Raw genomic sequence first — 22588 nt, 5'->3', positions numbered from 1 at the left:
AAATGAATGTTTTCTTCTTGCACATATGGAGCATTAAGGCCTATTATGGTAAGAAAGCCTTTGACTTGCAGTGGGGCATATTCACATTTCAAAAAAGTGTTCCAAGTTATTTCAGGAATTCAAACTTACCGAAAAGCTACAAGAACCAGACAAGAAGCTATCATTTCCTTTATTCAGCACTTGGAAAGACTGACATCCTGCCCATTATTTTTTCTGTCTAGAAATGAGTCTATTGCCTATCTATCATCATCAATCATCTATCTTTATCTCTATCTGTCTCTATCTGCCTACCATTCACCATCCATCCATCCATCCATCCATCCATCCATCCATCCATCCATCCATCCATCCACTTTGTTCTGAAATCTTGGAGAATTAACTGAGCAATAATTCCAATTTATGTTTCACAGTGTATTTCAATGTTCATTTCTTAGAACATGGGGATTCTTTCACAAGCTCGTTATACATTCCACAGCCCATACACTAATTGTCCTAATAGGGCTCTTTATAGAATTCCAACTTCCTTTAAACCCTAGGACCTGGATCCAGTCTGTTATTAGAGGTTACATATAATTTTTAAGTAGATCTCATTTTATTTAAAATGGGATGCCTCCCTAAGTCTTTCTTGATCTTTGTATTTTTTAACATAAGATAATTGATTTGGTAAATGTCTTATTTTGAGTTTGCCATTTCCTCATGATTTATATTTAGAACTGCATTTTGGTGGAAATACTATGGAGCCTCTGCTGTATCTTTTTCAATGTCTTATATCAGGCGGCACATGAACTATAAGTTTATGCATTTATTTCTTTAGAACCTGAATGTGCAGCTCACAGATTGACGAGAATGTTGGCTTAGCAAGCCACAGGGGTCCCCATGCTTGCGCCTCTCCAGTGATGGCACTATAGGCACTTAAAGCTATGCTAGCTGTTTACACAGGTCCTGGGGACAGAACGCAGTTCTCCACACTTACACAGCAAGCACAGTACTGAGCCACCTTTCCAGCGCACAGTGTCAGTTTAATTCTATATGCTTGATATTACCCTTTTCAATTCTTAAATGTAATTTTTACAAACATTCAACAATTCTTTGGTTCTTTCAATGTTAAGTTACTAGCTCTCTCATAGTAATTTGTGAGAAAATATTATGAAACATACAAAATTAGTTAAAAAATTACTGAGTATTTTAACATGCAATGATTTTTTTTCAGCTGAATTGTCCCCTTTGTTAACTGCCACGAAAATAGAATATTTATTTATATTCGCACATGGAGAAGCCCTCTTCTCCTGCTCTTTTGGTGATGTTGGACAATCAAATTCATAGCCCTGTGCATGTCAGGCCAGTGCAGTGCCACTAAGCCACGTCCCCAGCCACCTCCATTTACACTTAGTTTGAACTCGTGATTACTGCTTTGCGTTATTATCATTATTATTTATTTTTATGGTCCTATTACTTTCTGTTTGTTTGCTGGAAATCTTTTGAGATGATGCCTATATTTAAATGATTTTCTTTAAATAGCAAATAAAAATGAAACATATGCAAATAAATAAAACTCCTCTTCCATTATTTACTTTAATAGAATATGCATATAACTCTGAATGGATTCTAGAAGACTGTCAGAAAAATTACTGTACTAATAACTCTTAATTGAATGATGGAAAACAATAGTTTTCCAATTAAAAAAAACTGTTTCTTATTATTTCCTTAGACTTGGAGGATGTTAAATTTATTTAAAAATCATGCACAATGTTGAGTATTTTACCTAAGACTCATAAGGACTAACATTTTTTTTTCTTTTCTTTTTTTCGGAGCTGGGGACCGAACCCAGGGCCTTGCACTTGCTAGCCAAGCGCTCTACCACTGAGCTAAATCCCCAACCCCAGGACTAACATTTTAAACTTGTCTTAAATTTAGCACATTTCCTAATCCAATAGATAACCATTCACGAAGGAAAGGTTTGTTTTCTCCAACTGTCTCAACAAAGTCTCACTAGTTATACAAACCTCACAAATGAGAAGGGCCCAGGCCCAGCAGTAGATGACCAACACAAAATGATACTTTTGGAGGTAATTTTTTTTAACCTTACAGGTCGTTTGCTTATATACTGACATTCTAGTTTGGTGCTTTTATATAATTTCTGTTTTGCAAATGTGTGTCTAGGTATCTATATGTGTCTCTTGGACCTTTTCTTTGCCTCTTTGTTTTTCTGTTTGTTTTGCCCTATTCTTTTAATTAAAATTTTCCTATCTTTTAAATCTTATGTTATTATTATTACCTTTTAGATGACTGCTGTTTTCTAGTAAGAGAGAAAGAAAGGGGTTGAATTTGGGTGGCTGGGAAGGTGGGAATTATCTGGGAGGAGTTGGGGAACTCTAATCAGATATATTGTATGAAAGAAAAATCTATTCTCAATAAAGTAAAAAAGAAAGAAAAATTCCAAAATCATAATCTAATGTTTTCATCAAAAAAGATTCAATTAGACATGTACTTAAATTCACGAAGTACAATGTTTTAACTCAAGACTCTCCTTTCATGTATTATACTAGTGTTTGGTCTTAAAATCTTTGTCCTTTTCTTTCTCTCATAGATATATTAAGATTACTGAATTACAACATTGCAGAATTAGAACTATGTGTTTTCCAGGCTATATTCTGAGGATCACTTAATATATGTGGCACAGACATGTGGAAACACAGAAAACTTTTAGAAATGCACATGCATATTAATAAACTATACATATAATTCTCCAAATATGAGTAAAGCATAACACACATGCAGAAACAGAGAACAACTTGCAGGAGTTGATTTTCTCCCACCACGTTGGTTCTTGTATTGAACTCAGATTGTCAGACCTGGTGCAGACAGCTTTACCTGGACCATCTTGGGAAGGAGTTACCTTTACAAACTGATGCAGGGGTTAGTGAAGCACACACCGGGTGTGTTTGTGAGGGAATTTCTAGAATGAGCTAAGTGGAGGACTGTTCACCTGAGTGGGCAGCACTATATCACCTCCTGGCATTCCTGAGGGAATCTTGCTAGAATCTTGCTAGATATTTGCTCTGCTTCCTACTCAATCCAAAGTGAATAGCTCTTTCCTCAGTACAGGTCCCAAAGCAATGCAACCAGCAGACCAGGATGACTATCAGTTAACCACCTCCCAACCCCCTAATCCATGAAGTACAATTTATGTTGCCCAGAAATTTTTGGATATGTTCTTCCACTGGAGCATGGGTAACTTTCTTCCTCTCCCTACAGCTACTAAATTCTAATAGCTCCTGGACGAGGGGTGGAACCTTATGCCTAAGTTCCCTCTCCAAGCTAAACCGTAGTCTCATAGGCTTGCATGGGTCTTGTGCATGTTGCCTTAATCACTGTGACTCGATTTATGTAGAGAATGTTTCCTTGTTATCGATCTCTTCTGACTTTTACATGCTTTCTGTACCCCTTTCCATGAAGGTCCCTGAGCCTTGAAGGGAAGGAGTATGACAGAGATGCCCCATTCATGGCTGAGAATTCCGCAGTCTCTTATTGTCTGCACCTTAGGAGGAGCTGCAGGATCGGGTGAATAGGATCCAAACATGTACTCATCCATACTCATGGCTGTTCTATTCGTGATAGTCAGAGACACTGGAAACAGCCCAGATGTCCATCAAATGATAAATGGCTACACAATGGGAAAATTTGTTATAAATGAAATTATAAAATTTTCAGGTAAATCCATGGACCTAGAAACAGTCATATTTAGTCAGAAACCTAGAGGCAGAAAGAAACACTGCATGTGTTCCACTGTGTGTGGACGCTAGCTCTTACTCTGTAGATATGCATTCAGAATACCCTCAGAGGTTAGCTGTTTAGTAAAGGACCAGAGGGGAGAAGAGGATCTTCCTGTTCTTCCTTTTTGTTTTATGTTTTGTTTTTTGAGACAGGGTTTCTCTGGGTAGCCCTGGCTCTCCTGGAACTCATTATGTAGACCAGGCTGGCCTTGAACTCTAAAGATCATCCTGACTCTGTTTCCCCACTACAGTTAAGAAGAGGAAATAGACTATACTGTTATAAAAGGGAGGGGGGAAGGGGGAATTACAACAGGATAATTAAATGGGGGAGTGGATGAGAGAACAAGGAAGAGGATGAAACATGGAGAGGGATAACACACACATTAATGGCCTTTTGAAAAGCAACATGTAAACCTACTACTGTAGAAGCTTCCTAAAATATGTACACTTATAAAAGGAGTTTGAGTTGATTTACCAAATAACACACACATACACCACACACACAGAAAGAGAGGGCGGGGGGGGGGGAAGGGAGGGAGGGAGAGAAGGAGAGAGAGAGAGAATGAACCATACTCTAATTAGGCATCATATGTTATCAAACAAAACCAAAAAAATATCAGGAGTGGGTTATGTCTTTTTCAGTTATTGGTCAAAGGGGTCCACAGAAACCACAAAAAATTACAAACTATTTCTAATGCCATTGGTTACTCTCTGCAACTTAACAGTAAGAACCTTATTGCTGAAGAGACCACACATGTATATAACATGTAGCAGGATATCTGGTATTCCACTGGAAGCTGATACTCAACCAGATGTTCGCCCATCCTGGCTCATGTCCACAGTAATGGAAGATACAACAGACACTACAGGAAAAGCAATCTTTAGTTTGATTCAGCTACAAACCTTGTGACATACAATAATGACTTGTCTCCAGGATATGCTCATTGGGGCAACAGTGTCACAAGTGTTCTGAGAGTGTAACCCACACCTGACACTGTTAATGAGGCCAAGTCTCCTCACCTATGAAGCTAATAGGTGATGGACTTTATGGTATATCTGTTGGATAACAGAGCAGACCCCATGCTCAGAAGTAGTTGGCCGACACAAATCAGACTCCATACATTTTTAGTGTTGGTGTTTTGTTTAATGGGAGAAAAGGAACATGACATTTGATAGGTAGGGAAATGAAGGAGGATCTGAGGGAGGAGAAAGAATATACTCTAAATATGAGTCTCAAAGAATAAATAAACATTAAAATGCATGTTATATGATATTCTTAAAGAATTAATAAAAATATCTTTCTCAGGTGAGAAAAGTTCATTTAAATTATTGATGTCTACAGGAATGACTCCTCTCTGAGGACTAGTTTTCATGGCACCAGAAGGTTCCATACACACTTCCAAAGGTGAAAGCCAATCAGCAGTCCTACCCAACTATGAAGCCTAGGAATCACTACAACCACCACAGCACGATAAGCCTAAGGGTGCAATAGTGGCAGGCCAGCCTTGGTGCTAACCCACAGGGAACTGGACTTAAGATCCAATCAACAAGAGGGAAAGCATGCCTGGTGGATCTTAGAGGAGAACGTACGACCACCACTTTGCCAACCAGCAAAATCCCTAACAACAAGAGCATTTGTCTTTAGATCTGTAGGTAAGTGTGGTCCTCACTACTCATCAAGGAAACTTCTCTTTGCAATAGACAGAGACCATCACAGAAAACATCACTAATCAAAGTGCAGAGCTGTAGATCTCCGCTTCAGTGAACAGTTTCAAATATTGCAGAAGATGGGATGGAAAAATTCTAAGAGTCAGAGAAACAGGGAGTTTGCTGTGAGATTGTACCTCCTAGTAATTAATGTCAAAGTTACTTATGCCCATAAAGTCTCAGTAACATGACTCCTTAAAGATGAGCTGAGCAAGGACACCACAAATGGACATGTTAAAATGGATGGGGATGCCCAAGAGGCCTCAACCCTACAAAAGAACTAACTATAGGCAATTACAGAATGCTGGGAGTAGGAGAAACAATATTCCCCAGAAGAGAGAAAGCAACAATTGGTTATACAATACCAAATCTACAAATATACAATCCCTGAAAACGTTATATAGAATGAACAGGCTACATTTAGGAATATACATGTATATACATACACATGCATGCATGTTAAACGTAATGAATGAAAACGAGGCCATGAATAAGAAAAATGAGCAAGATGGGTTTGGAGGGAAGGGAGAAATGATGTAATTATATTGTATTGTCAAAATCCTACTTCGTCCTCTTTAAAGCTGTGTTGTCAGGTGATTTGCCACAATGATGGGAAACCCAGTAACACATGGAATTGCATTCCTATTTGTCTGACTATAATGTGAGCCCTTTGTTGTTACAGCCTTGGCCTATGCCAAGTACAGTAGTTACAATGGCATGTTTTGGACAATTTTGCACAGTGGGTGAATTCAGAGTATCCTACTGTTTGAAAATGCCCTTTTAAAACAGTTTTCAATATTGCTAGAAAAAAACCCTCAGAGCTAGATTTCATACTGAACTGTAGGAAGTCTCCACGCTGCCTTCGGCATACACTCCCAGTACACAAACCCATGTCCCACATCTCTTACCCTGTACATCCTTGTACTAAGCACCTTTTTAGGTTTGTTAGTTCCTTGGAACTATGTCTAGTTTATGCTGACCCAATTGCATTTCTTATTTATTGTTGATTCTCTTTACACTTAGACTTGAGTCACTGTATTGGATTTCTGGTTTAAAGCTGTTTCTTTCTGGTAGTCTGCTCTGGAATTTTTGTGGCTTTCTTTAGTTGTACAAAGAAACCTATCAATTAGTTTGGTGAGCTAGTTTATCAACAAAACACCAGACAAAACCCCAAATCTGATCTTTAGCAAGCCTGTATTTAATTTCTCTGCAGGACCTTGTGATGCAATCCTATTTTAAGTTTTCTGTATAAGGAGTAAATAAGCAAAGCCTTTCAGCAATGTGAGTCCCTACCTCAGAGGCTACCTGTGTCACCATCTTAATGCACTCCGAGCTTTTTACACAAAAGCGTTAAAGGAAATAGCACTCCATACTGGCAAGTAGGCTTAGAAAATACAAAACCTAAAGAAGTATTTTCCAGTACTTTGAAGTATAACGAAATTAACCAAGCCTGATCAATTTTATAATGCAGCTTAGATAATACATGTTCTTAACTGCTTTCTCTAATGAAGGAAATCAGATTAATTTTTTCCTGGATATCTTTGTTAACCACAATATTGTAACTTGAATTATAAGGTAAAGAAAGAAAGAAAATATATTCAGTCTTATCTAGTTTGATCTAAAAATAAATTATGAATGAATATTGACCAAGATATCCTAGCTATAACATAAAAACACTGCTTTTTCATTTGATTATTTAAAAATGCTTTCAAGAATATTTTTAACAGCAACCTTGAAAATGATTACATATCATTTTGGAGACTTCTAAAACACCACAGAGTTAAGCAGCCTCCTCCCTGGAATTCTAGCATGAAAAACTAGTGTTTTACCAGTAAGTATCAGCAATGAAGCACACGCCCTGCCTTCACTTGCAATATCTAGGTCACACAGACTACTCTGAATACTGTGAATAGAGAGAAAAAAGCAGGAGGATTTCTAGAGAGTCACCAAGAAACCAAAATGACATTCAAGAATGAGAAAACAGCACAATATGGATTTTAAAATAAAAATTCCCATGTAAAAATAAAAGACAAAATACCTTAAATATGAATTCCTTTATTATGTAAACTGAACAAAGCCTTTGAGAAGTGTTCTTTTCTTAATAAAATGTCTTTTGTCTCCACCACACTCTCAGATGTGTATGTGTGTTTACGCACACATGCTGAACAGCCAGAAGCAGACAAAAAGGGCAAATATTCAAAATAAATGCATTGCTAATCAAAAAGCATATGCAATTTTTAGAGAAATCCTGCAGCAGTTAGGAGCAATCAGAAACTAGATTTTTCATTTACAACAAAGGCAAAGAAATGTATATGATAATAATGATCTCTAGAATTATTTTTATTTATAAGACTATCTTTGATTGTTTACAATATATTTTAACTATGAAAAATACATAGTGCTTTAGAAATTTCTTCATAGTTTTATTGTTATATATATGGAGTCTAAATAATCTATTTTATTATTTAACTTGAAATCTACAGAATGTGTTATATTATAGATTTAAAATGTCTTGATTTTTTTCCCAAATGGTATGTGAAAGATAGGAAACAAATATATTTCCCAGCAGAACACTGATTCTTAAGAACCTGTAACAATTAATATAACTTTCATATTTGGTTAAATTATTAATTTTATTTTAATCAAACTACATCATTTTCCCCTTCTCTTTCCTCTGACCATGTCCAACTACCCCTACCCCCTCTCAATTTTATGGCTTCTTTTTCTTTATTTTTAAGGGAGATGGAAATGAAAACAACTGTCTGTCTTACAAATTTCTTAGCCTATGTGAAAAAGAGCCTTTCACTTTGGAAATGTAACAATTAAAAGGAATAACATTAAAATCTACTGAATATATAGAACAAGAAATACCTGCAGACCAACCAATAGTACCTCTTTAATGAACACCGTAATGAAGCAGACAAAGTAACTGCTCGACACACAAAAGAGCAGTAGAATATCAGAACATCCATCATCCTACCATGCTAGCTTATGTTGCCACAACTCAAACAGTATCCATAATAAACTCTGCGAAATTCCAATTGATCTGGCTACTTTCCTGCTTAAAAAGTTTGTAACTTTATCTAAGTATAGAATATAGAGACATATTTTTATTTTTGTCAGGACCTAATGAAATAACATTACAAGGATAAAAAAATAAGGACCCCTGCCCACATCCCTGGCCCAAGAGGAAACTATATACGGCCTCTGGGATCCCGTAGATAAGGGCACTGGAGCAGCAGGTCCCCTGCGCCCGAGAAACCGCCAGAACCTGAAGGGACCAACCAGATAAACAGTTCTCTGCAGCCAAATTCCGTGGGAGGGAGAGCTAAACCCCCAGAGAGGCAGACACGCCTGGGAAGCCAGAAGAAAAAGCAGAAAAAGCTACTGGTCCAAAACATACAGGAAATCCAGGACTCAATGAGAAGATCAAACCTAAGGATAATAGGTATAGAAGAGAGTGAAGACTCCCAGCTCAAAGGACCAGTAAATATCTTCAACAAAATCACAGAAGAAAACATCCCTAACCTAAAAAAAAGATACCCATAGGCATACAAGAAGCCTACAAGAACTCCAAATAGATTGGACCAGAAAAGAAACACCTTCCAAAACATAATAGTCAAAACACCAAATGCAAAAAATGAAGAAAGAATATTAAAAGCAGTAAGCGAAAAGGTTCAATATAAAGGCAGACCTATCAGAATCACACCAGACTTCTCGCCAGAGACTATGAAAGTCAGAAGATCCTGGACAGATGTCATACAGACCCTAAGAGAACACAAATGCCAGCCCATGTTACTGTATCCTGCAAAACTCTCAATTAACATAGATGGAGAAACCAAGATATTCCATGACAAAACCAAATTTACACAATATCTTTCTACAAATCCAGCACTACAAAGGATAATAAATGGTATAGCCCAACATAAGGAGGCAAGCTATACCCTAGAAGAAGCAAGAAACTAATCGTCTTGGCAACAAAACAAAGAGAATGAAAGCACACAAACGTAACCTCACATCCAAATATGAATATAACGGGAAGCAATAATCACTATTCCTTAATATCTCTCAACATCAATGGCCTCAACTCCCCAATAAAAAGACATAGATTAACAAACTGGATACGCAACGAGGACCCTGCATTCTGCTGCCTACAGGAAACACACCTCAGAGACAAAGACAGACACTACCTCAGAGTGAAAGGCTGGAAAACAACTTTCCAAGCAAATGGCTGGAAGAAGCAAGCTGGAGTAGCCATTCTAATATCAGATAAAATCAATTTTCAACTAAAAGTCATCAAAAAAGATCAGGAAGGACACTTCATATTCATCAAAGGAAAAATCCACCAAGATGAACTCTCAATCCTAAATATGTATGCCCCAAATACAAGGGCACCTACATACGTAAAAGAAACCTTACTAAAACTCAAAACACACATTGCACCTCACACAATAATAGTAGGAGATTTCAACACCCCACTCTCATCAATGGACAGATCATGGAAACAGAAATTAAACAGAGACGTAGACAGACTAAGAGAAGTCATGAACCAAATGGACTTAACAGATATTTATAGAACATTCTATCCTAAAGAAAAGGATATACATTCTTCTCAGCTCCTCATGATACTTTTTCCAAAATTGACCATATAATTGGTCAAAAAACCGGGCCTCAACAGGTACAGAAAGATAGAAATAATCCCATGCGTGCTATCGGCCTAAAGCTGGTCTTCAATAACAATAAGGGAAGAACGCCTACATATCCGTGGAAGTTGAACAATGCTCTACTCAATGATAACCTGATCAAGGAAGAAATAAAGAAAGAAATTAAAGACTTCTTAGAATTTAATGAAAATGAAGGTACAACATACCCAAACTTATGGGACACAATGAAAGCTGTGCTAAGAGGAAAACTCATAGCTCTGAGTGCCTGCAGAAAGAAACAGGAGAGAGCATATGTCAGCAGCTTGACAGCACACCTAAAAGCTCTAGAACAAAAAGAAGCAAATACACCCAGGAGGAGTAGAAGGCAGGAAATAATCAAACTCAGAGCTGAAATCAACCAAGTAGAAAAAAAAAAGGACCATTGAAAGAATCAACAGAACCAAAAGTTGGTTCTTTGAGAAAATCAATAAGATAGATAAACCCTTAGCCAGACTAACGAGAGGACACAGAGAGTGTTTCCAAATTAACAAAATCAGAAATGAAAAGGGAGACATAACTACAGAATCGGAGGAAATTCAAAAAATCATCAGATCTTACTATAAAAGTCTATATTCAACAAAACTTGAAAACGTGCAGGAAATGGACAATTTCCTAGACAGATACCAGGTACCGAAGTTAAATCAGGAACAGATAAACCAGTTAAACAACCCCATAACTCCTAAGGAAATAGAAGCAGTCATTAAAGGTCTCCCAACCAAAAAGAGCCCAGGTCCAGATGGGTTTAGTGCAGAATTCTATCAGACCTTCATAGAAGACCTCATACCAATATTATCCAAACTATTCCACAAAATTGAAACAGATGGAGCACTACCGAATTCCTTCTACGAAGCCACAATTACTCTTATACCTAAACCACACAAAGACACAACAAAGAAAGAGAACTTCAGACCAATTTCCCTTATGAATATCGACATAAAAATACTCAATAAAATTCTGGCAAACCGAATCCAAGAGCACATCAAAACAATCATCCACCATGATCAAGTAGGCTTCATCCTAGGCATGCAGGGATGGTTTAATATATGGAAAACCATCAACGTGATCCATTATATAAACAAACTGAAAGAACAAAACCACATGATCATTTCATTAGATGCTGAGAAAGCATTTGACAAAATTCAACACCCCTTCATGATAAAAGTCCTGGAAAGAATAGGAATTCAAGGCCCATACCTAAACATAGTAAAAGCCATATACAGCAAACCAGTTGCTAACATTAAACTAAATGGAGAGAAACTTGAAGCAATCCCACTAAAATCAGGGACTAGACAAGGCTGCCCACTCTCTCCCTACTTATTCAATATAGTTCTTGAAGTTCTAGCCAGAGCAATCTGATAACAAAAGGAGGTCAAGGGGATACAGATCGGAAAAGAAGAAGTCAAAATATCACTATTTGCAGATGATACGATAGTATATTCAAGTGATCCCAAAAGTTCCACCAGAGAACTACTAAAGGTGATAAACAACTTCAGCAAAGTGGCTGGGTATAAAATTAACTCAAATAAATCAGTAGCCTTCCTCTACACAAAAGAGAAACAAGCCGAGAAAGAAATTAGGGAAACGACACCCTTCATAATAGTCCCAAATAATATAAAGTACCTCGGAGTGACTTTAACCAAGCAAGTAAAAGATCTGTACAATAAGAACTTCAGGTCTCTGAAGAAAGAAATTGAAGAAGACCTCAGAAGATGGAAAGATCTCCCACGCTCACAGATTGGCAGGATTAACATAGTAAAAATGGCCATTTTGCCAAAAGCAATCTACAGATTCAATGCAATTCCCATCAAAATTCCAACTGAATTCTTCATAGAGTCAGAAAGAAGTGTGAGACTCTTAGGACTCAAAGTGGGGGACCATAGATGAAAGGCCTTACAGTGGGAAGAGGAAACTCACTCACTTCCAGTAGAAAGACGGTATCAAGTCAGGGATGGCAACACCACAGTCAAAACTCTGACCCATAATTGTCCTATCTGAAAGAAGTGCAGGGATGGAAATGGAGAGGAGCCTGAGGAAAAGAAGGTCCAGCAACAGACCCAAAGAGGGATCGAGCTTAAGGGGAGGTCTGACACTGCTAATGAGGCTTTGGAGCACTCAAAAAAAGAGACATATCATGACTGCCCTCCGAAAGATCCAACAAGCAGCTGAAAGAGTCAGATGCAGATATTTACACCTAACTAATGGACAGAAGCTGCTGACCCCTCTGGTAGAATTAGGGAAAAGCTACAGGAAGCTGAGGAGGAGGGCAACCCTGTAGGAGGACCAGCAGTCTCAATTAACCTGGACCCCCAAGATCTCTCAGACAGTGGATCATCAACCAGGCAGCATTCACCAGCTGAGATGAGGCCCCCAACGCAATATAGCAGAGGACTGCAAGATCTGGGTTCAGTCAGAGAGGTTGTACCTAACCCTCAAGAGACTGGAGGCTCCAGGGAGTTTATAGAGGTCTGGTGGGGTGGGTGGGATGGGTATATCCTCATGGAGACAAAGGGTGAGGGAGGAGGTATGGGATGTGGAACAGTCGAAGTGGACTGGGAGAGGAATAAAATCTGGAGTGTAAAAATAAATACATACATACATACATACATACATACATACATACATACATAATATAAAAAAATTTCTGGAGGTATTACCATGCCTGATTTCAACTTATACTACAGAGCAATAGTAATAAAAAAATGTGTGGTATTGCCATAAAAACAGACAGGTTGATCAATGGAATAGAATTGAAGACTCAGAAATAAATCCACACACCAATGAACACTTGAATCTGCAAAAAAAAAATTTGCAAAAAATGGTGCTGTCTAACTGGATGTCTGCATGTAGAAGAATGTGAATAGATCCATATCTATCACTCCGCATAAAACTCAAGTCCAAGTCAATCAAAGTCCTCAATGTAAAACTAGATACACTAAATCTAATATAACAGAGTGGGAAACTGCCTAGAACTCATTGGCACAGACAACAAATTCCTGAATAGAACACCCATAGCTCAGGCACTGTGATCAACAATTAACAAATGGGACCTCATGAAATTGAAAATCCTTTGCAAGGCTAGGGATACCATCCTTACAGAATGGGAAAGGCCTTGCCAACCTTGTATCTGACAGAGGACTAATATAATCCAAAATATATAACAAACTCAAGGAATTAGACATCAACAAACCAAATACCCAATTTGAAAATGGCCACGAGGGCCAGCAGAATGAACAGAAACAGGCAATCTCAGGAGGCAGGAGGAGGGGGACTCTGTAGAGACTCAGTCTCTACCAGAGACTCAGGAGGTGAGAGACTCTTAGGACTCAAAGTGAGGGACCCTAGATGAAATGCCCTACAGTGGGGAGAGGAAACTTGTAGAGTCTATCTTCAGTAGAAAGATAGGACATCAAGGGAGGGGTGGGGTTGCCATCCCACAGTTAAAAACTCTGACCCAGAATTGTTCCTGTCTGAAAGAAATGCTGGAACAAAAATGGAGAACAGTCTGAGGGACAAGATATCCAGTGACAGGCCAACTTAGAATCCAGCTCAAGGGGAGGATCCAAGGCCTGACACTATTATTGATGCTTTGGTAGCTTACAGACACGAGCCTAACATGGCTGCCTTCCGAGAGGCCCATCAACCATCTGAAAGAGTCAGATGCAGATGTTTACACCCCACCAATGGACAGAAGCTGCTGACCTCTGTGGTTGAATTCGGGAAAAGCTGGAAGAAGCTGAGCGGGGAGATCCCATAGGAAGATCAGCAGTCTCAACTAACGTGGACCTCTGAGATCTCTGTGTCACCAACCAGAGGACTGCCTGGTCTGGCCTCAGTGAGAGATGTTCCTAATCCTGGAGAGACTTGAGGCCCAGGGAGTGGGGAGGGCTGGAGTGGCGGGCTTGGGGACATCCTCTTGGAGACTGGGGAGTGGGGGGTGAGGAAGTATGGGATGTAGAACAGGAGGAGGGTGGACCAGGAGGGGAATAAAATCTGCAGTGCAAAAATAAAGAAATAAAATTTAAAAAGTCAATTAAAGAAAAAGGCTGGACTGTAAGAAAAGATTAAAGAGCAATGAAAAAGAAAAAAAGAAAAATACCCCCCCAAACAACAACAGCAACAACAACAACAACAGCAACAACAACAGCAACAACAAGTCACGGAATTAAATAGAGAATTTTCAATAGAAATTTCTTCTGTCTGAGAAGCACTTAAATGTTCAAAGTCCTTAGTCATTAGAGAAAAGACAATCAAAAAGACTAAGAAGACAATCAAAAGGACACCACAAGAAGACCCACAGAGTAATCTAACCTGGCTGGGCCCATGGGGTCTCACACAGACTGAGCCACCAGCCAGAGAGCACACACTTGTTGCCTGCCATTAGATCTCCTTCCCCTACCTGGACTGTGTGGTTGGACATCAGTGCGAGAGGATGTATTTAGTCCTGGTGGGAGTGAATGACTCAGAGCAGGGTGGTACACAAGGAGGGATTCCCCTTCTCTGAGGAGAATGGGAGAGGGTTTTGGGGAAGGAGGTATTTGTAAGGTTGGAATTTGAAGGAGAGGAGGGGATCTTTGATTGTGATGTAAAGTAAATAAATAAATTTAATTAAAAAAAGGGAACATGCAAGAGCATTACATAGAATGGAAAGTTGGAAAATACTGTAATGAATGAAACTAAACCGCAAGGAAAACAAACAAAAAAACCAGGGAGAAATTCTAAGAAAACTGAAAGATGATGTCTCAGTCAGGGTTTCTATTCCTGCACAAAACATCATGATCAAGAAGTAAGTTGGGGAGGAAGGGTTTATTCAGCTTACACTTCCACATTGCTGTTTATCACCAAGGGAAGTCAGGACAGGAACTCACACAAGGCAGGAACCTGGAGGCAGGAGCTGATGCAGAGGCCATGGAGGAATGTTTCTTACTGGCTTGGTTCCCCTGGCTTGCTCAGCTTGCTCTCTTATGGAACCCAGGACTATCAGCCCAGGGACGGCACCTCCCAAGAGGCTGGACCTCCCCTCTTGATCTCTAGTTGAGAAAATGCCTTACAGCTGGATCTCATGGAGACATTTACTCAACTGAGGTTCCTTTCTCTGTGATAACTCCAGCTTGTGTCAAGTTGACACACAAAATCAGCCAGTACAGAATGACATGAACAAAGATATAAAAGACTACTGAAGGAAGGGAGGAGGGTTAAAGGACTGTATCCACCGGGGAAATCTAACCTGGAGCAAACAGCAATAGTGAGTTTTTGTTTTTTTAAATTATATATATATATATATATATATACCAGAAGGCTAGGAGGATGGCTCAGGGAAGAAGAGCGCCTAGGTTCAGTTTCCAGAATCGACATGATGGCTCATATTCAACACCACAGTTCCAGGAAATCTGACATGCTCTTCTGACTTTGCAAAACACCAGCTACACATATGGGGTTTAAGCAAATTGATGTAGGTAAAACACTCAGATAAAACAAAAGTACAAATAATCGTATACAATAAAATAATTATGTAGATACTTATGGTTTTACAAGAGACATAAATAACATTGCTTATAGAAACACCAAATAAGGTAAGCAAGGGCAGAACCATAGAAAGTGAAGAGCTGAAGGATGAGTAGGGTATACTTAGAACCTCGTGACAGAGGGGACAACAATAAAACAGCATGTGTAGTTAATGGGACAAAACCTGTTCATACCTGGAGGCAAGGAGCTAGATATGAGGAGATTAAAGAAAAGTGCAACTGTGTTTCCAGCTGGGTCAGAATGCTCTTTTGTGGGGAAACATTCAGTTAGGTTGCTCAGAAACTAACGTATTAGAGCACTTTCCAGTTGTCACATATATCCAATAATAAAGGGTCCATAACCTCAAAAGATGCTGTCAGAACTGTAGTGACAGTTGTGTAGTGGTTTAAACCAATCCCTCACTTTGTAGAAGGACCAAGGAGGAAAATGTTCAGAAAGAGATATCCAGTCATCCATAAGAGGGGAAAAGGCTCAACGTGTTAGTTTGAATAGGTATGGCCCCTAGAGACTCATGTGTTAGAATGCTTGGTCGGTAGGTAGTGCCACTATTAGGAGGCATGGTCTTATTGCAGTAGGCGTGGCTTTGTTGTAGGAAGTGTGTCACTGTGGAGGCGGGGCTCTGAGGTCTTGTATATGCTCAAGCTACACCCAATGTCACACACAGTTCCATCCTGCTGCTTATGGATTAAGATGGCTACTCTTGGCTACTTGAGCACAATGTCTGTCTGCCCACTGCCCTGGTCCCCGCCATGATGATAATAGACTAAACCTCTGATCCTGTAAGCCAGCTCCACTTAAGTGCTTCTATTTCTAAGAGTTGCCATGGTTTTGGTGTCTCTTCACAGCAACGGAACCCTAATATACATTAACAGACACTGCATATATATTCATAAAATTCTTTCCGTCCACAGAGTACAATGGTCTGGTCTGCCCCCTTTGTGATACTGTGCTTTAAAGCACATGCTTTGTACTGTTTGCTTTGCTAAATAAACTTGTTCTGTTTGTGTCTTCCATTGAATCCTTCTTTTCTTTCAGCAGACAAAAACTTGATGGACTGAAATATCTGAGGACATTAGCCAAAATCAATCTAGGTTGTTTTATTTCACTCATATACTTGTCACAAGTGATAAAAACAACAACAAACAAACAAAAAGCAAAAAACAAAAAACTGGCACTATGTTCTATAACTCCTTCTTGAGTATTATCTTACCATCTCTGGGCTCTTTGTCTTTTGAAAAAATCCACATTACTCAAAGGATGGTTTAAATGTGAAGAGCCATCCACAATCTGTTGGACCTTCTCTAGTAGAGCCTCTTGTATTCTAGTCTCCTCCATAACCGAATATGCTTTTAAAATCTTCACTCCAAGCATTTTTAAATGAAAGTTTACATGATCTGAATTACTTCCACAGGGTGCACTCCATTAAATATCAGAATAAATAGCTGTTTAGTTAAGGATAAGCTATGTGCATTAGAAGAAATATGTTTTTGAGTCTAGGGTTTAGCATTGAGATCCAGTGCTTGCTTCTCATGTTCATGGCACTAGGTTTGATCTCTAGGACTCTCCAAACTAAACCCAAACAAAAAGGCTTTGAGTGTAGTTTGGAAACATTCTAAGAATGGTTAAGAACAGAGTGGTGATAATCTTAGTAAGAAACTGAATGTATAGAAGTTAGTTTTCAACTTTCAACAGAAGGAAATATTGATGCAGACATTTAAAGAAACCAGTAAGAAAGTTAGACACATAGTAGGCTCTCAGCAAGGATGTGCAGAACAAACTGAGCTCATCATTTCAAGCTCATCATTTCAAGCTCGTCAGCCTCAATCAGGGTCAGGAGGGAAGAGGGCACTTAGAATCCTAAGTGAGCCACCTAGTTACTTTACTATTATTAATTATATTTAAATTGTTTTGAACATTAAATAGAAATGATAAAGTTTTGTTTTACGAAGGAAAACAGAATAAATTTGGGGTCATTAAGAAAAAAATGATCTTAGCAGACAAAACAATTCTAAATTACAAATTTCTACAATAGGAAATATTTTCAAATCTGTTTAGTTTTCCACATACTGTTTGGTCCTTTATTGATTCCCTTAGTGACTCAGTGTCTTCTTTTGTAAAGTGAGATGAAAATAACAAGAGTGTTAACTGGAGTGGAGCTGGCTTTTCCATGAGCCTCATACCCTGGCCATTTTATGTTGCGCTTCCTTCTGATAGGACCCCCAGAGGCGAAGTGTGAACTAGAAACTGCCTAGTGTGTTTATTTGTCCAGCTGCACCCACTGCAAAGGGTGATACATAATTTCTACAACTGTGGGATACAAGGTTTTCCATAAAGAAAGTAGCTTTGAAGATAAAAAAGGGATTGTTTCAATACTTGATACATTAGACACACACTAAAGACTTCAGTGTTTCCAGAAAAGTTTCAATACCCATTTCATAACTTTACCACATCAGATTAGAAGAAAACTTGCAACTACAGTCAGGATAGCAGAATTTACAACTATAAATTTCCCATGAAATTCTAATAAAAATGAAAGATGGTGTTTATTTTAAATAAATCTTACCTCATCAAGTAAATAGTCAACATTATTGAACTCATTTTAAGTAGTGGTTTTTTTTGGTACTAAATTGTCCATATTTTATTTTCCCCAGAAATTACAAATTTCTCAGACCATCCCATATTTATCTAAACAAGTCTAATTCTTCATATCGTCTACCTGAAGAGAAACACATACATGCACATCATATACTGCCATGCAGTGTCTATTGGGATTTCCATACTGAATGTGGTTATAACAGAAACTTTGATCTGGAAGTCATATTCCCTCTTCACTCTGTTGCCCTGCTCTTCCTTCCTCTCTTATTTTTTTTTGTACACTTTACATTTTATATTCTTTTTTTTGTTTTGGAACACAAACATTTAATACATGCATAAGCAAAAGTAACTCTATATTCCAGAAAATATGTAGAATAAAATATGTATCTCTATAGGTCTTACTCTAATGATATGTAGTTCAATACCATATTATTTACAAGGATGTTTCATACTTACTATTATTAAATATCAAACAATAACAGAACGATGATGGTTATACTCTATTTAAAGGTGCCGGCTGTCTGAAAATGAGTTTGATATGGGGTTGCTTTAAAAACACCGAGACATGTCAATGAAAATGGACACATTCATTCTTATGGACTGGAATTCTTAGAAATTTCCTTAAAGTGGGGATATATCTGAATATCTTGACATGCTTTAGAGGCAGAAATTCATTCTTTTCTGTAGAAATTGAAACCCTTGACAGAATAAAGGCCAATAAAATACAAACATCCATTATTTAAGCATTATTCAAGAAAGTTAATCCATTATCATGAAATCAAATTGTGCTACCTAGGAAAGATGGCAGTAGCCATGGCTAAATTTAGAGGTGTCTTCTTTCTTGACACTCTTATTTGGAACATCCTTAGTATGATGTCTGTCTCCTTCTTTTTTTTTTTTTTTATTATTAACTTGAGTATTTCTTATATACATTTCGAGTGTTATTCCCTTTCCCCGTTTCCGGGCAATCATCCCCCCCTCCCCTTTTTTATGGGTGTTCCCCTCCCCATCCTCCCCCCCTTGTTGCCCTCCCCTCAACAATCTAGTTCACTGGGGGTTCAGTCTTAGCAGGACCCAGGGCTTCCCCTTCCACTGGTGCTCTTACTAGGATATGCATTGCTACCTATGAGGTCAGAGTCCAGGGTCAGTCCATGTATAGTCTTTGGGTAGGGGCTTAGTCCCTGGAAGCTCTGGTTGCTTGGCATTGTTGTACATATTCTCAAGCCCCTTCAAGCTCTTCCAGTTCTTTCTCTGGTTCCTTCAACGGGGGTCCTATTCTCAATTCAGTGGTTTGCTGCTGGCATACGCCTCTGTGTTTGCTGTATTCTGGCTGTGTCTCTCGGGAGAGATCTACATCCGGCTCCTGTCGGCCTGCACTTCCTTGCTTCATCCATCTTGTCTAATTGGGTGGCTGTATATGTATGGGCCACATGTGGGGCAGGCTCTGAATGGGTGTTACTTCAGTGTCTGATTTAATCTTTGCCTCTCTATTCCCTGCCAAGGGTATTCTTGTTCCCCTTTTAAAGAAGGAGTGAAGCATTCACATTTTGATCATCCGTCTTGAGTTTCATTTGTTCTAGGCATCTAGGGTAATTCAAGCATTTGGGCTAATAGCCATTAAGTAGTGGTTTTATTTTTGGTGTCACAGCTTTAGATGTAATTATTTCCGAAAGTAAAACAAAAAAACAAAAAACAACTTAGTCTAAAGCATTAAAAATAAAGGTGCAATTGAGAACTCTAGGAAGGTATCTTGTGTTGGTAATCTGACTCCTGAGATGACCTTTGGGATGAAGGGTCCAGCTCTGGTTTCCTTTTCTCTGGTACTACAAATAATACCCAGAGATGCAGAACCAGCTTCTGAGAATGAATGACTGGTTAAGAGCACACATGCCCTGAGGCTCTGCCCGAGGCCCATATCTTACCTAATCATTATTCACAATCCCTAGAAAAGCCTCAAGTTAAAACTCTGATGGCTGTTTAGAACTATACTTGTAAATTCATTTTAAAACACTTTTCTTATGCTTTCATGAGTTCAGTTTTTGATTCATATGTACCTTCAGATGCAACTTGACCAAGCAATAAAGCTTAGCAGCAGTAAATTGGAATGTTGGCTCTCTTGATTATTTTATAAGAGGAAATTCTAATAACAAAAATGCCGATGCACGACATTATAAAACAAAACCAACGGCATACAGAGTAAGACCTTCAAGGCTTATGAAAACCAGTGATAATGGAGGAGTTCCATTAGCTTAGAATTTTAGAATATAATTTTTATATATTAACTTTCATTTGAAAAACAAAATAAATTCAATAAATGCAAAAATGAATTTTAAGATGTAAGGTCTTCTGAAATCCATGGATAGGTTAGAGTCACACCACACCCAAAACTAATTTGATTCTTACTCTTTCTTAGATAGTAAATGAATACATTATTTATTGCTATGCTATAGTGAAGGTTTTCACTCTTACGTTATTTCTAGGGCAGACCACTACAATGCCCTCACTTTGCAATCTGCCTCAATGGAGTACAAGGTACAATTTCCTACTAAATAGTGTATTAAGAAATCTCTTTTTGCAAACCACCCCACCCTATACTTATCAATCTCACTATTATTAGAAAGGCAAAATATAAGTGCTGGTGTGGAGAAGGATATGCCTCACTAGGAGGAATATAAATTAACTCCTCCATTACAGGAAAAAGCCGGGGACATCCCTCTCCTCTACAGCATGGTCATTAGAGTTACACCATGCTGCCTACTCACAAGTGGCATTGACAGCATTACTCTGCACAAGACGCACAATAACGAAAAATGAGGGCGACAGTAATTAATGTGAGGTAGTAATTTTGCAATATACAAATGTATCAGTAGATCTGGGGAAAGAATTCTTTCAAGAAGAGCGAGTGAGACTCCTATGTCTCAGGTTAGAATCACCGTATTTACTGAGAGATAATATCTTCTGCCTCAAGTAGATAGTATGAAGATTAAAAAATTGGGGGTTGGGGATTTAGCTCAGTGGTAGAGCGCTTGCCTAGGAAGCGCAAGGCCCTGGGTTCGGTCCCCAGCTCCGAAAAAAAGAACCAAAAAAAAAAAAAAAGATTAAAAAATTGAAAGTAGCAAGTCAGTATGTAGAACACAGTAATTGTTGGCACTAACTTTCTAGAACCTCCTTTACTTTTCAAAACTCATCGAGGATAACCGAAAGAAACTTTCAATATGCATGACTTTGGACAAATGTGAAGTTTAACTTTCTGCTCTTCTCCATCTAAAAGGGGAAAACGGGGATAAAGAAAGAAAGAAAAGAGTTGCTATTACTCCAAATATTTTGTTTTAAAAATATTTGTTGTTTTAATTTATGCATATGATGTGTGTGTATGTGAGTACACATGAGTACGTGGGTTCTTGCAGAGGCTAGAAAACACCTCTAATTCCTCAGAGCTGGAGTTGTATGTGGTTATGAGCCACTGGAAGGCAAACTCCAGTCCTCTGTCGGAGCAGTATGAGGTCTTACACACAAAGACATCTTTCCGTCATCCCCAGGGATTTTCTAAATTATAAAACCATACATGGTTTTTATGTGTCTGACTGAGATTCAGTTTTCATGCGTGCTTCGTCCATGGAAGGACAAGTCTACTTCTAGTCGGGACTGACCTGCTATTGAGTTACTAACTCAACAAGAGGTTTTTTTTCCCTCTTGTTTTATTTTGAAGTAAATTACAGGCATTATACAGTGCATTATACAGTGCATTATACAGTGCATTATACAGTGCACTATACAGTGCATTATACAGTGCACTATACAGTGCACTATACAGTGCCGTCTGCTCGTACTGTGGTGTGCGCACTGGCTCCAGAGGCAAGCGGACCTAACGTATTTTACGTCTGTGGCGTTTTGGTAAAGTGACATACTTCCACCACAATATACTCAGAATATTACATTACGCATCAGCATTCGCAAAGATTAAATTATGTAATTTGCTGTTTCAAAATGAGTCCTGTAAGAAGTTAATTGTACTAAATTACTTCCAAAAAATTTGGTTATCATATAGTAAAAGCAGATTGCTCAGAAACCTACAAAAAAAAAAAAAAGAAAAAAAAAGAAAAGGCCTTTTGCTTTTTTATTGGAATTATCTTATTAATAACTATAATTCTTATTTAGACCATTATGTATATTTCATTTTTCAATCCTTGGAAGGCTCTGTCTTAAGTTGAATTCTGTGAATGTACCAAGATGGACTTTCCTAAATCTTTTAAGCAAAATTTTACTATATGCTTTGTGCCATAGCAC

At 38.3% G+C, this 22588-nt stretch overlaps 1 protein-coding gene across 32 annotated transcripts in view; it reads right to left on the bottom strand.

The window, feature by feature from the left end:
• The window catches only part of Mbd5 (methyl-CpG binding domain protein 5), a 387213-nt gene that overhangs the window by 113893 nt on the left and 250732 nt on the right, over positions 1-22588 (bottom strand).

Source organism: Rattus norvegicus, chromosome 3, assembly GCF_021556685.1.
Source record: "Rattus norvegicus strain SHRSP/BbbUtx chromosome 3, alternate assembly SHRSP_T2T, whole genome shotgun sequence".
NCBI classification, from domain to species: Eukaryota; Metazoa; Chordata; class Mammalia; order Rodentia; family Muridae; genus Rattus; species Rattus norvegicus.
Note: the sequence above shows the minus strand (reverse complement) of the source record. Positions and strands in the feature narration are given on the sequence as shown.